The following is a 12,612-nucleotide window of genomic DNA, read 5'->3' as shown; positions in this document are numbered from 1 at the left end:
CCACCATCTCTGCAGCACGCCACCATCTCTGCAGCACGCCACCATCTCTGCAGCACTCCACCATCTCTGCAGCACTCCACCATCTCTGCAGCACTCCACCATCTCTGCAGCACTCCACCATCTCTGCAGCACTCCACCATCTCTGCAGCACTACACCATCTCTGCAGCACGCCACCAATCAGCCTTTATGGTTTGACACAAAAATGTGAGAAACCCACCACCAAATAGTGTGCCGAGATTGTAGCTTCATATCCAAGACTCGAGGCTGTAATCACTGCCAAAGGTGCTTCAACAAAGTACTGAGTAAAGGATCTGACTACTTATGTAAATGTGATATTTAAGGTTTTTATTTTTTATAAATTGGCAATATTTCAAAAAAACATGTTTGTTTTGTCATTATTGTGTGTAGAATGAAGGGGGAATAAAAAAAAATGCATCAATTTTAGAACAATGAGGCTGTAAAGTAACAAGATGTGGAAAAAGCTAAAAGGTCTGAAACATTTCCGAATGCACTGTATTCTGTAGATTGTGTCTTCGATTTGAGCATTGCAACTGTTTCCTGTTTACGAATCATACTGTAAAGTTAATTTAGTAATGTTAAAGTGAAGTTAATTTGCATAATGTTTCATAATCTGTTGCTGCTCATTGCAACTACATGTTAAACCTGGACCCTCTTTCACTCAGACCTGTCAGAGCCAATCAGGATTAACCACTGGGGCTCCTGAGTGTCACGCTGTGAGTGACAATAACAATGGAGGGAAATGTGTTCTTCCTATTGTGACGTTGAGGCATTCTGGGATTGCCTTGGCAATCTTTTATATATTTTTCTCTTCACCATTTCTATTCAATGACTTACCTGACTATGGTTAACATGAATAATGGATAAATGACTTACCCATCCCTACGTCTCATTGCCCCTGGCATTCATTCATTGACAGCTTTACCAGTCAGCGCTATGGTAAAATCAAGAACATCTGCTTTGCCCTCTCTGTCAGTCACGCTCAGGTCATTTCTTTTTTGACTTTAAGGCAGTTCTGTTCTGCAATAGAAAATTATACAAAAGCCTCAGTGTGTTTACAACTCTGTAAACAAAACAACAGTAAAGTGAATTACAGAGTCAGGTAAATTACAGTTCTGCTTTGCATCGAAACATGTACGTTTTGGGCATCTTTTGATCAGAGCCTGTGGGGAGAGTGCAGAGAGAACCGTGTACTATACTTACAGTATAATAACTGGGATCATCTTATTTTAGCCTAAACCCCTTGGTTACAGACAGACCACAAAACACCAGTCGTTACAATCCACAAAATAAATATTTTTAAAAATGCAGAGAGTTTTTACTGTCACGAGTGTACACAACCTTTTCAGCAACCGAGAAACAAGAGGCCTGAATAAGCATTGTGTGTAATTCTAGTGGAAGGGAGCCAAGAGGACCACGTTTGTGTTGTCATTTGCATAAATCCACAGGGCATTGATAATAGGGCATCTTGGAAAGGTCAGTATATCAACCTCATTGGACTGACTGTAATATACCTTTGCGTACTGTGCAGTTAGATTGTTATAGGTGAAGAGCACCACCTAGTGGTAATTTAGAGGAAGTCACCATTTAATTGACATTTGAGTCATTTAGCAGACAATCTTATCCAGAGCGACTTACGTTTAGTTCATTCATCTTCAGATAACTAGATGGGACAGCCACAGATCACAGTCATAGTAAGTATATTTCTGTTCAATAAATAAGTTATCAGCAAAGTCAGGGACACACACACACACACACACACACACACACACACACACACACACACACACACACACACACACACACACACACACACAAAAGATGGGAAAAGTAATCATTTTAACGGGATACTGAGATAAGCGTTTCATTGCCATCAAGGAAGAATACTGCTGATACATTATGTTATCTGGTTTATAAATGTATCTACAACCAGGCTGGGGCTGGTAATGTATCTACAACCAGGCTGGGGCTGTTGTGGTAATTTATCTACAACCAGGCTGGGGCTGGTGTGGTAATTTATCTACAACCAGGCTGGGGCTGGTGTGGTAATTTATCTACAACCAGGCTGGGGCTGGTGTGGTAATTTATCTACAACCAGGCTGGGGCTGGTGTGGTAATTTATCTACAACCAGGCTGGGGCTGGTGTGGTAATTTATCTACAACCAGGCTGGTGCTGGTGTGGTAATTTATCTACAACCAGGCTGGGGCTGGTGTGGTAATTTATCTACAACCAGGCTGGGGCTGGTAATGTATCTACAACCAGGCTGGGGCTGTTGTGGTAATTTATCTACAACCAGGCTGGGGCTGGTGTGGTAATTTATCTACAACCAGGCTGGGGCTGGTGTGGTAATTTATCTACAACCAGGCTGGGGCTGGTGTGGTAATTTATCTACAACCAGGCTGGGGCTGGTGTGGTAATTTATCTACAACCAGGCTGGGGCTGGTGTGGTAATTTATCTACAACCAGGCTGGTGCTGGTGTGGTAATTTATCTACAACCAGGCTGGGGCTGGTGTGGTAATTTATCTACAACCAGGCTGGGGCTGGTGTGGTAATTTATCTACAACCAGGCTGGGGCTGGTGTGGTTATTTATCTACTTCATGTATTCTTCATGTATCCATTTGTTTTGTCTTGTTCCCTGCACACCTGGTTTTCATTCCCCAATCACACTGCATGTATTTATTCCTCTGTTCCCCCTCATGTCTTTGTGGAAGTTTGTTTGTGTTATGTCTATTTTGGAATTGTGGATATTGTTACACGCATTACTGTTTGTCTATGTTCTGTGTTTGGGCACATTTTATGTTACTTTGTGCTGACTTTTTGGACCGGAATAAAAAGTGCGCCTGTTCACTACACTCTGCTCTCCTGCACCTGACTTCGCCTCCAATACACACTCCTAACAGCGATCGTCAGTTGGGGAGTTGTATTGATGAGACAAGATCGTAATCACAAAATTGGGGAGAAAAAGGGGGTAAAAATTACAACAACAAAAAAACAAAATTTCACTATGCTGTCTGTAGAAACCAATAGCTTTGGCTAGTGAAAAGTGACATTACAGTGTTTACCATTCTATTTCACTTTACATACAGGTTTCTTTAGTATCATGATATGTGAAGTGAAACAGAATGGCGAACACAGCAGTCAGGCAGGCAGGCTCTATCAGACAGACTATTGCAATGCTATTTTACTGTTTTCATCAACGTGGAGCATGTTGTGTGTAAGACAAACAACTCAAGTCTATATGTTGAGACGTGGTTATGTCATTCAGGAATCCCTCTTAGCTCTGAGAGCATGGCATACAGAGAGCCCTCTTCTAGTACTTGTTAATGATGCAGACAGTCCGCAAGGGGGAGTGTTGGAGAGTTGTGCTCATGCTTATAGTTCATACAAAAGATTGATTCGCAAACCAGAAACCAAAAGACTGATGTCACAAAAATCATACTAGCTTACCAGAATCAGTAATCAGAGTAGAATCTATCTATCTATCTATCTATCTATCTATCTATCTATCTATCTATCTATCTATCTATCTATCTATCTATCTATCTCTGACCCAACATGCCACTCTTAGATCAGGGTTAATCTCTGTACAGGATATTACTATAGTATGAATGAATAGCTGGTTATAAATAGCAGGAGATTTGGCCCCGCTTCAATAGCAGGCATTGTTCTTTACATGATACCCACTGAAGGGAACCCTGGCCTAGCGTATTGTGCTAACCCAAAGTAAAACCACAAACCATGCCCTGATAAGGCTGTAGGTCTGTTGTTTCCATAATGTGTACAGCATAGTATCCATAGTTTATATAGTATGTGAAATACACTATATCCGTCGAACATTAAGTAATCAAGACCATTAATATGGAGTTGGTCCCTCCTTTGCTGCTGTACGTTAGTGAGGTTGGGCACTGATGTTGGGCGATTAGGCCTGGATCGGAGTCGGCTTTCCAAATCATCCCAAAGGTGTTGGATGGGGTTCAGGTCAGGGTTCTTTGCAGGCCAGTCAAGTTCTTCCACACCGATCTTGACAAACCATTTCTGTATGGACCTCGCTTTGTATAATGGCGGCATTGTCATGCTGAAACAGAAAAGGGCTTTCCACAAACTGTTGACACAAAGTTGGAAGCACTGAATCATCTACAATATCATTGTATGCTGTAGCGTTAAGATTTCCCTTCACTGGAACTTAGGGGCCTAGCCCGAACCATGAAAAGGAGCTCCAGACCATTATTCTTCCTCCACCAAACTTTACAGTAGGCACTATGCATTGGTGCAGGTAGCGTTCTCCTGGCGTCCGCCAAACCCAGATTCTTCCGTCGGACTGTCAGAGGGTGAAGCGTGATTCAGCACTCCAGAGAAAGCGTTTCAAGTGATTTTTAAAATGGCATAGATAGATACAATTGAAGTCGGAAGTTTACATACACCTTTGCCAAATACGTTTAAATGTTTAAATTCATTTTTTCACTATTCCAGACATTTAATCCTAGTAAAAATTCCCTGTCTTAGGTCAGTTAGGATCACCACTTTATTTTAAGAATGTGAAATGTCAGAATAATAGTAGAGAGAATGATTTATTTCAGCTTTTATTTCTTTCATCACATTCCCAGTGTGCCAAAAGTTTACATACACTCAATTAGTATTTGGTAGCATTGCCTTTAAATTGTTTAACTTGGGTCAAACGTTTTGGGTAGCCTTCCACAAGCTTCCCACAATAAGTTGGGTGAATTTTGGCCCATTCCTCCTGACAGAGCTGGTGTAACTGAGTCAGGTTTGTAGGCCTCCTTGCTCACACACGCTTTTTCAGTTCTGCCCACAAATGTTCTATAGGATTGAGGTCAGGGCTTTGTGGCCACTCCAATACCTTGACTTTGTTGTCCTTAAGCCATTTTGCCACAACTTTGGAAGCATGCTTGGGGTCATTGTCCATTTGGAAGACACATTTGCGACCAAGCTTTAACTTCCTGACTGATATCTTGATATGTTTCTTCAATATATCCACATAATTTTCCTCCTTCATGATGTCATCTAATTTGTGAAGTGCACCTGTCTCTTCCTTACAGCAAAGCACCCCCACAACATGAGGCTGCCACCCCTTCATCAGACCAGAGGACATTTCTCCAAAAAGTATGATCTTTGTCCCCATATGCAGTTGCAAACTGTAGTCTGGCTTTTTTATGGTAGTTTTGGAGCAGTGGCTTCTTCCTTGCATCTTCACAAGGTCCTTCGCTGTTGTTCTGGGATTGATTAGCACTTTTCGCACCAAAGTACGTTCATCTCTAGGAGACAGAATATGTCTCTTCCTGAGCGGTATGACGGCTGCGTGGTCCCATGGTATTTATACTTGCTTTCTATTGTTTGTACAGATGAACGTGGTACCTTCAGGCGTTTGGAATTTGTTCCCAAGGATGAACCAGACTTGTGGAGGTCTACAATTTTCTTGGCTGATTTCTTTTGATTTTCCCATGATGTCAAGCAAAGAGGCACTGAGTTTGAAGGTAGGCCTTGAAATACATCCACAGGTACACCTCCAATTGACTCAAATGATGTCAATTAGCCTATCAGAAGCTTCTGAAGCCATGACATAATTTTCTGGAATTTTCCAAGCTGTTTAAAGGCACAGTCAACTTAGTGTATGTAAACTTGGCATGATGACTCCTTGCCGTCCCCAGTCCACCTGGCCGTGCTGCTGCTCCAGTTTCAACTGTTCTGCCTATGATTATTATTATTTGACCATGCTGGTCATTTATGAACATTTGAACATCTTGGCCATGTTCTGTTATAATCTCCACCCGACACAGCCAGAAGAGGACTGGCCACCCCACATAGCCTGGTCCCTCTCTAGGTTTCTTCCTAGGTTTTGGCCTTTCTAGGGAGTTTTTCCTAACCACCGTGCTTCTACACCTGCATTGCTTGCTGTTTGGGGTTTTAGGCTGGGTTTCTATACAGCACTTTGAGATATCAGCTGATGTACGAAGGGCTATATAAATACATTTGATTTGATTTGATTTAAAACTTCTGACCCACTGGAATTGTGATACAGTGAATTATAAGTGAAATAATCTGTCTGTAAACAATTGTTGGAAAATATGACTTGTGTCATGCACAAAGTAGATGTCCTAACCGACTTGCCAAAACTTTAGTTTGTTAACAAGACATTTGTGGAGTGGTTGAAAAACGAGTTTCAATGACTCCAACCTAAGTGTATGTAAACTTCCGACTTCAACTGCAGATAGATACAGTAGATAGATACAGTAGACAGACAGACAGACAAACAGACAGACAGATAGACGACAGACAGACAGACCGACAGACAGACAGACAGACAGACAGACAGACAGACAGACAGACAGACAGACAGACAGACAGACATTGCCTGGGCCTTTTCCAAAGGCTTTAAGATCTAGAACTTCATCCAGCCTAATGATCACATGTCAGCAGACAAGCCAATGGAGGCCTTATCCTTAATTTAGAATGTAAACAAACAGGCAGTTTCAGTTGAAGACAAACCAGGTGACACAGACACGATCCTTCTCAGACTGACTCCTCTGTCATGGGAGTAGACCTATTGCAGACTAGGTTCATAATATTTGTATATAATATAAACTGTATAACTGTCGCATGACTATGTAAAATACTATGTATACCAGTATAATTGTAGAACTATGTGTAAAAATAACTGAGAGTAACAAGATGATCTACTGCAGCCAGTGTTTATTGTAAAGATTTGCACAAATAGAATGTCTTATCATAGTACCTCTTCAAATTCCTTCTTATAAGCTAACATCCATTCTATCAGGGTACCCCTTCTGCAGAATCCCTGCCATATCCACTGTATCCATGGAAACTATGAGAAACCATCAGTGCGTGGGAGGAGAGGCTAACCCGGGGGGTGTGGCCTAGCTAGCCCTCATCAGGTCTCTAATGGTATGTGTGTTTGTGCGTGTGTGGTGTGTGTGTGTGTATTTGTGTGTGCTGGAACAATGGCAGGAAGACAGCTGGTTGGTTTTACTGACCTCAGCACTCACAGACAACATTACCCTAACTGAAGTGTCTGCAGAGAAACCGAAAGGAAGATGAAAACAAAAACAGGAAGCAAGACAGAATTCTGTCTGTCCAGTTAAAAAATATTGATTGTTCCCTCCCAAGGCTGGCTATAGTTTACTACAAGGCTGGCTATAGTTTACTACAAGGCTGGCTATAGTTTACTACAAGGCTGGCTATAGTTTACTACAAGGCTGGCTATAGTTTACTACAAGGCTGGCTATAGTTTACTACAAGGCTGGCTATAGTTTACTACAAGGCTGGCTATAGTTTACTACAAGGCTGGCTATAGTCCATTACCAGGGTGTTATAGTCCATTACCAGGGTGTTATAGTCTAATACCAGGGTGTTTTAGGCCATTACCAGGGTGTTATAGTCTAATACCAGGGTGTTATAGTCCATTACCAGGGTGTTATAGTCTAATTCCAGGGTGTTATAGTCTAATACCAGGGTGTTATAGTCTAATACCAGGGTGTTATAGTCTAATACCAGGGTGTTATAGTCTAATACCAGGGTGTTATAGTCTAATTCCAGGGTGTTATAGTCCATTACCAGGGTGTTATAGTCTAATACCAGGGTGTTATAGTCTAATTCCAGGGTGTTATAGTCGAATACCAGGGTGTTATAGTCCATTACCAGGGTGTTACAGTCCATTACCAGGGTGTTATAGTCTAATACCAGGGTGTTATAGTCTAATACCAGGGTGTTATAGTCTAATTCCAGGGTGTTATAGTCTAATACCAGGGTGTTATAGTCTAATTCCAGGGTGTTATAGTCTAATACCAGGGTGTAATAGTCTAATACCAGGGTGTTGTAGTCCATTACCTGGGTGTTATAGTCTAATACCAGGGTGTTATAGTCTAATACCAGGGTGTAATAGTCTAATACCAGGGTGTTGTAGTCTAATTCCAGGGTGTTATAGTCTAATATCAGGGTGTTATAGTCTAATACCAGGGTGTTTTAGTCTAATTCCAGGGTGTTATAGTCTAATACCAGGGTGTTATAGTACACCCATATGGAATGATGAAGGTGTAGGAGTGAGAAATCCCCCTTAGTCATTGGAAAAATCATGTATTTTGGAGAGTTTCTTTATTTAGTATGTTTTGTGACATATCTATAACCTTTATGGGCATCAATAAAAGTGCATTAGTGTTTTAATTGGGTTTAGGGTTGAATTATATTATGGCAGTAGAAGTTCTGTAGGTTTAAACAGTGTACCAAACCTGTTCTTTCATTTTATTTTACCTTGGGGGAAATGCTACTGCATAAACACTGCCCTGCTCAATATTTTAGTCAATATGAAGATATTAACAGACCTTTTGTTTATTACTAATTGAAAGGCTATAATATAAAAAACAACTAGTGAATTAAGAACATGTATCAATCTTGGACCTGCTACACAATTATGCCTTCCAAATATACAGTACCAGTCATTGTTTTTACTATTTTATACATTGTAGATTAATAGTGACGACATCAAAACTATGAAATAACACACATGGAATCATGTAGTAACCAAAAAAAAACATGTTAAACAAATCTAAATATATTTATATTTGTGATTCTTCAAAGTAGCCACCCTTTGCCTTGATGACAGCTATGCACACTAGCTTCATGAGGTAGTCGCCCTGTTTGGTAAAATACCAAGTCCGATTTATGGCAAGAGCAGCTCAAAAAAGCAAAGATAGATGACTGTCCATCATTATTTTAAGACATGAATGAGTAAATTTCTTCAAGTGAAGTCGCAAAACCCATCAAGCACTATGATGAAACTGTCTCTCATGAGGACCGCCACACGAAAGGAAGACTTAGAGGCTGCAGAGGATAAGTTAATTAGAGTTACCAGCCTCAGAAATTGCAGCCCAAATAAATGCTTCACAGAGTTCAAGTAACAGACACATCTCAACATCAACTGATCAGAGGAGACTGCGTGAATCAAGCCTGTATGGTCGAATTGCTGCAAAGAAACCACTACTAAAGGACACCAATAAGAAGAAGAGACTTGCTTGGGCCAAGAAACACAAGCAATGGACATTAGACTGGTGGAAATCTGTCCTTTGGTCTGATGAGCTCTAATTTGCGTTTTTTTTTTCTTTTTTCAGATGATCTCCAATAGAAACAACTTAAGTAGTACTTTAAAGTATTTGTACTTTACACTACTGGTGTTAGATAATACTTTTAAAGTTCAAACGTGTACGCTTGCATTTGAATTCATTTTCTGTAGCCTATTCCTGTGTCGTGCGCAGCGTTGCTGGTTGCCAGGGTGTAGAGACCTGTTGCTATGGGCCCATCATGCTCAAGTGCCTGCTGTGTAGACTGCTCCACAATTGCAGCAAACGTCTTTGTCTTGTTTCATGGGCTTCACCGGTGGCTGTTACTACAGTTTCTCAAACGCTTTGATGAGAATAAAGAATGTATCGGATGCTGTATTAGACAGACAACCATTTTATTGTAGACTGTTTTTGAATTTAAAAAATAATGTGCACGTTGATTGGCTACAACGTAGCGAACCATTCCAGTCAAATCGTAACATTGTAACACCTGATATAGTTGACCACTTTGACTGATGTTGATGGCAATGATGGTGAAACTGTGGCCACTTTTTGCAGCTCTCGCTCTGATTGAAGAGGTCAGCTTCCTCAAACCCTGTTCACATCTGACCAGCATCAGACCCTTTTGACCATTCAAGATCTCCTGCACACCCGGGACTGATGATTAACAATAATTATTGTAGGCTTTTATAATTGTCACACCGTCTTTGGGATGACCTACATCCCTTGAGGGCGACTGACATTTTTGCCCAGCCTGTCCTAGTCACCCGGCAATCCAAACCACGGTACAGCATCATATTATGGATGTTGTATGTTTATACATTGGAGTCAGGAAGTCTGTGGTTTGATCGTGTCCTTTCTTCTGACAGCCCACTCACTGCTATATGCTACACCTGCAGTCAGTGCATGATTTATATACGGTGCTGACCATTACAGGGTAGTGGGTCTACTCTACCTCTACCCCTACAGGTACGGAGAGGAGAGGGTTGAGGGGGGAGGGGGGAGGAGGGGGAGGGGAGGGGAGGGGAGAGGGGAGAGGAGAGGAGAGGAGAGGAGAGGAGAGGAGAGGAGAGGAGAGGAAGGGGGGAGGGGAGAGGAGAGGAGAGGGAGGGGGAGAGGAAGGGGGGAGAGGAGAGGGGAGGAGAAGGGAGAGGAGAGGGAAAGGGGGAGGGGAGAGGAAGGGGGGGAGGAGAGAGGGAGGGAGGGGAGAGGGGGAGGGGAGGGAAAGGGGGAGGGGAGGGGGAGGGGAGAGGAAGGGGAGGGGATAGGAGGGGAGGGGAGAGAGGAGGGGGAAGGGGAGAGGAAAGGGGAGGGGGGTGAGGAGAGGGGGAGAGGAGAGGGGAAGGGAGTGGAGAGGGGGAGAGGGAAGGGGGAGGAGGGGGGAGACAAGAGGAGAGGGGAGGGGAGAGGAGAGGAGAGGGGGGAGAGGAAGGGGAGAGGAGAGGAGAGGGGAGGGGAGAGAAGGGGAGAGGAGATGGAAGGGGAGAAGAGAGGGGAGAGGAAGGGGGAGGGGAGGTTTACAACAAGGGCTTTCATTACTCGTTGTCATAAACTGTAGTGAGATTATCACCACTTTGCCACATGTATTTCCAGATCACATACAGAACTCTGCAGTTGCGTGGCCCCACATACGTAGCATCTCTGTTAAAATACAGCGGGAGGCATTATACATCAATTTTGCGGTCGTCTATAGCAACAATTCTATTATTCTTGTCACCATTGCGGAATTTGCAAGACCTGCATGGCAAAGAAATGGAATGTGGATGGATCACTATGTCGCCATACCCACTCAGTCAGTGACTGTGACGTACCTCTGTTATATGAATGCCATACTTCGCTCACACTGCTAATCTCTTCCTGTTCTTCATTTAGATCTGTTGAAGTCTCAGCCTGATGTATGTGCTTCGTACTGTAACGTGCCGACACAAAGTGCAAGGTACTGGTTATACTCAGGTGTTTTCTTTTTCCCAACCTGGCTGGGTTGGGCTCGGCTTGGTTCAGAAGTGTGTAAACTCCCCCCCCCCCCCCCCCTCTCTCCTCCCTGCCCTGTCACAGGCCCTCAGAGGTGGGTGGGGTGGGAGATCAGATGAGAAGAGAGCAGAGTGATCATCCAGATCTATAGTCTATATTAATCAGTACAGAGGGCTGTAGTCTATATTAATCAGTACAGAGGGCTGTAGTCTATATTAATCAGTCCAGAGGGCCAGTACCCCAGGCCTACTTATCCCAGACCTACTTCCCCCAGTCCCCCAGTCCTACTTCCCCCAGTCCTACTTCCCCCAGTACCCCAGGCCTACTTCTCCCAGTCCTACTTCCCACAGTCCCCCAGACCTACTTCCCCCAGTCCTACTTCCACCAGCACCCACAGACCTACTTCTCACAGTCCTACTTCCCCCAGTCCTACTTCACCCTGCACCCACAGTCATACTTCTCCCAGCACCCACAGTCCTACTTCCCCCAGCACCCACAGTCCTACTTCCCCCAGCACCCACAGTCCTACTTCCCCCTGCACCCACAGTTCTACTTCCCACAGTCCTACTTCCCCCAGTCCTACTTCCCCCTGCACCCCCAGTCCTACTTCCCCCAGTCCTACTTCCCCCAGTACACCCACAGTCCTACTTCCCCCAGCACCCACAGGCCAACTTCCCCCAGCACCCACAGGCCAACTTCCCCCAGCACCCACAGTCCTACTTCCCCCAGCACCCACAGTCCTACTTCCCCCAGTCCTACTTCCCCCTGCACCCACAGTCCTACTTCCCCCAGCACCCACAGGCCTACTTACCACAGTCCTACTTCCCCCAGCGCCCACAGTCCTACTTCCCCCTGCACCCACAGTCCTGCTTCCCCCTGCACCCACAGTCCTACTTCCCCCAGCACCTACAGTCCTACTTCCCCCAGCACCCACAGTCCTACTTCCCCCAGTCCTACTTTCCCCTGCACCCACAGGCCTACTTCCCCCAGTCCTACTTCCCCCAGCAGCCCAGTCCTACTTCCCCCAGTCCTACTTCCCCCTGCACCCACAGGCCTACTTCCCCCAGTCCTACTTCCCCCAGCACCCCAGTCCTACTTCCCCCAGCACCCCAGTCCTACTTCCCCCAGTCCTACTTCCCCCAGCACCCCAGTCCTACTTCCCCCAGTCCTACTTCCCCCAACCCTACAGTCCTACTCCCCCAGCACCCACAGGCCTACTTCCCCCAGTCCTACTTCCCCCAGCACCCCAGGCCTACTTCCCCCAGTCCTACTTCCCCCTGCACCCACAGGCCTACTACCCCCAGTCCTACTTCCCCCAGCCCCCAGTCCTACTTCCCCCTGCACCCACAGGCCTACTTCCCCCAGTCCTACTTCCCCCAGTCCCCCAGTCCTACTTCCCCCAGTCCTACTTCCCCCAGCCCCCCAGACCTACTTCCCCCAGTCACCTAGACCTACTTCCCTCAGAGCTACTTCCCCCAGTCCTACTTCCCCCAGTCCTACTTCCCCCTGTCCCCCAGCCCCTACTTTACC

The sequence above is a fragment of the Oncorhynchus mykiss genome, chromosome 17, assembly GCF_057628025.1.
Source record: "Oncorhynchus mykiss isolate SJ-2025 chromosome 17, ASM5762802v1, whole genome shotgun sequence".
Classification (NCBI taxonomy): Eukaryota; Metazoa; Chordata; class Actinopteri; order Salmoniformes; family Salmonidae; genus Oncorhynchus; species Oncorhynchus mykiss.
Note: the sequence above shows the minus strand (reverse complement) of the source record.